The following is a 3,582-nucleotide window of genomic DNA, read 5'->3' on the forward strand; positions in this document are numbered from 1 at the left end:
GCATAAAGTCGTCTGGAACTGGCCCTGGGCTGGCTTAAGGCACCCGTATGTCTTATGTTCTCAGGTACCTCCACCCCACAACACAGATCGAGTACTTTAAGGCAGGAACAGGCCGATTAGGGAAAGCAGTTTCGCAACGAGCCTTACCCCCCAAAAGAGGGAGGAGGCAGACAGCACGGTGGTGGGGGACCTTAAGGTCTAAAAGGGCCAAAGATCTATTGCCATGGGCTCTCACCCTTTCACCCCCCATGGCTCCTGGACTCCCTTCTCCAGTCCTCTAGTCACCAAGACTTCCTTCTCCCCACCCCTTCACCAGATCAGAGATCCTGGAATTCTCCTCCCAGTGGATTCCACTGTGCCTCTTTTAAATGCCCACATGATTCTTCTCCCTGGTTGCTCACAGCAAGACGAGAGTTGTGCTGACAAATGGTACTTGGTCAGAATCAGATGTTCAACTTCAAAGCCATATAAAACTATTTGCACGTGTAATCTTTAATTCCTGGAGACTCTGGGGCAATCCGGGAGAGTTGGTAACCCTCGTGTGAACATAGAAGATTTTTTTTGTTAAACGAACGATTCTTACAAATTAGGGTAAATTTAGCTCATAGTATATCGGTTCCATGCAGCCTCCGACTTGTTATTGACCTGTTGAACAAACCAACCAACCAACCCAGGGTTCTCCTCTGTAGCCCGACCTGTGATTCCCCACCATTCAAGAATGCACAGCAATTAGCCTTAAAGACGAAAGGTCATCGACCTGAAACGTCGACTCAGTATGTCTCTCCACGGATGCTGCCCTGGCCTGCTGAGTTTTTCCAGCGTTTTCTCTTATTTCGGATTTCCAGTATCCGCAGTAATTCGCTATCGTAATAGCCTTAAAGAGACCCATTCCTACATTGTATCTTACAGGATATGACATTCCCATTCTTATAAAATAGCGTATTTAGGTGCCGAGTGCGCCTTGCGGGGGTCCTCGTACAAAAGGTTTGGTTTGGGAGCTCCCGACAACGAGAACACAGACCCCTGACTAGCCTGGGACGCCGTGCAATTGCATGGGGTGCACGGTCCGAAGCCTTCCCTCGGACTTGTCAGGAGCAGAACTCCAGGCGATTCAGCAATAAACTATTAATTTTAGCTCAAAGAAGAATTCAGAGCACAGCTTCCAGACGGTTTTTCCATTGAACTCTTCGATGAGGCTGCGGTGCTGAAGTTTAAATGGCCGGCTCATTTTCATTGGAGACCACAACAAGTTCCACATTGTAGGAATTGCCAAATTCCTATCTGAAGTACTGAGACCAGGCAACTCTGGTAATTAAACGATGTTTAATACAAACTGGTGGAAGTAACAGTTAAAACGCAAGAGAACTAAACAACAGGTGTTTGCTTAAGGCTGACTCCACGAGGACTGATTCTGGAAGCTTCCCCGCTGACGCCCGTTTCCCGCCGTTGGGAACGTCACGACCTGCGTGATGACATCATCGCGTTCGGTCTACATCTTAAAGGGACCGCGTTATTTACATACAGCAAACAAATACAGGTACCGATTCACTCTGCTAAAGGCAATTCTGTACATACATATGAGTCCCTTGGTGGCTCTGCCACATGCGCCCCCCCAGAATTGTCCTTAACAGTGAAAGTCAATCGAAGAGGTCGGACGAGCTTGTTTGAACGACTCCTATATTCCCGGAGAGGAAATTGCTGGGCAGCTGAGGAGCCGGCCGGTGGAACAATCCGGTCGGGCGTGGTAGCAGCAGGCGGTCGACCATAACGCGGTGGCTGTGCAATCTCGACTGGTTGCTCGAGATCCAGGTGCACGGGTTTGAGACAGTCAATTGAGATGTGGTCGGGTTTGCCGCCGATGTCGACCAAAAAGCTCTTGGCACCTGCCTGCAATACTCGGAAAGGGCCCGTATAAGGCGGTGTGAGTGGACTGCGATGGGCATCATGACGAACGAAAACAAACCTGGCCTGCATCAACTCCGTTGTTACGTGGGAGGCAGGCAAACCATGATGTGACGTGGGAATTGGCTTGAAACACTGGGCTGCTTCCCGGTGGGCGTCTAGTTGGGCGGCTGCGGACCACGGCTTCGTCGGTGACGGCAAGAACTCGCCTGGCACCCGGAGTGGCTGGCCGTATACAAGTTCCGTGGCAGACTACAAGTCCTCCTTTGGTGCTGTCCGCAACCCAAACATAACCCAAGGCAGCCTATCTGCCCATGCGGTGCCCTGGAGGGTGGCCCTCGATGACTCCTTCAACGACCGATGATAGCGCTCACATAACCCGTTTGCCTGCGGATGGTAGGCCGTGGTGCGATGGAGCTTGGTGCCCAAACCTAAAGCTACAGTGTTCCAAAGGTCGGACGAGAATTGCGGGCCGCGGTCTGAGGAAATATCTATTCGAACCGCGCAACCCATGAGGAAATAAAAGCCCTGGCGACGTCCGCGGTGGTGGTGGATGTCAGAGGGGCCGCTTCCGGCCATCTTGTGGTGCGGTCGACGATAGTCAGGTGGTGTGTGAACTCGCGAGACGGTGGAAGAGGCCCAACGAGGTCGACGTGGTCAAAACGGTGCTCCGGTACTTCGAAAGTGGCCAAGGGGGCTTTGACATGGCATTGCACTTTGGCTCTTTGGCAAACGACGCAGGTGTTAGCCCAGTCGCGGACGTCCCTGCACATTCCTCTCCAGATGAATTTGGATGCCAGCAACTTTTGCGATGCCCTCACGCCAGGAGGTGAAAGTCCATGGATGGCGTCAAAAACTTTCCGCCGCCAAGAAAATGGAACGATCGGGCAGGGATCCCCCAATGAGACGTCACAGAGGAAGGAGGTGCCCGTCGCGTGGAAATGCATATCCATTGGCTGGAGGCAAGAGTCGTCGGTACGGAATGCCCGCGTTTCCGGGTCGGCTGGTTGGTCAGCAGCCATGTGTGAATAATCTATTCCCAGCTGGACGGCTTGGAGGGTCGCCCGCGAGAGGCAATCAGCCACCACGTTGTCCTTGCCGGCCACGTGCTGGATGTCGGTGGTGAACTCTGAAATAAAGGCGAGTTGCCGCTGCCGTCTAGCTGACCACGGTTCGGCAGTCTTGGCCATAGCAAACGTCAATGGTGCGTGGTCCACAAACGCGGTGAAGTGGCGCCCTTCCAACAGAAAATGAAAATGGCCAGAAACAGCGCCAACAACTCCCTGTCGAACGTGCTGTACTTGCACTCATTACTGCGCAGTTGGCGGCTAAAAAACACCAGCGGCTGCCACGTGCCGTTGACCCACTGCTCCTGCACGGCTCCTATGACATAATCCGACGCGTCGGTCGTCAGAGCGATGGTGGCTCCAGGCAGTGGGTGCGCCAACATTGTGGCATTTGCTAGAGTGGCCTTTGTGTCTCCGAAGGCACAAACCATCTCAGGCATCCAAACCAGGGGTTCCTTTCCCGACTTTCCTCAGAGGGTCACTTAGAGTGGCTACATAAGTTGCGCAGCCCTGGGAATAAAACGATGATAAAAATTTACCATACCCAGGAAGTCCTGGAGGGCTTTGACGGACTGCGGAAATGCTGCAATCACCTCCACCTTTGACTGAAGTG

Source organism: Somniosus microcephalus, chromosome 19 (assembly GCF_052327205.1).
Source record: "Somniosus microcephalus isolate GS21.2 chromosome 19, FLI_Smic_1.0, whole genome shotgun sequence".
Taxonomy (NCBI): domain Eukaryota; kingdom Metazoa; phylum Chordata; class Chondrichthyes; order Squaliformes; family Somniosidae; genus Somniosus; species Somniosus microcephalus.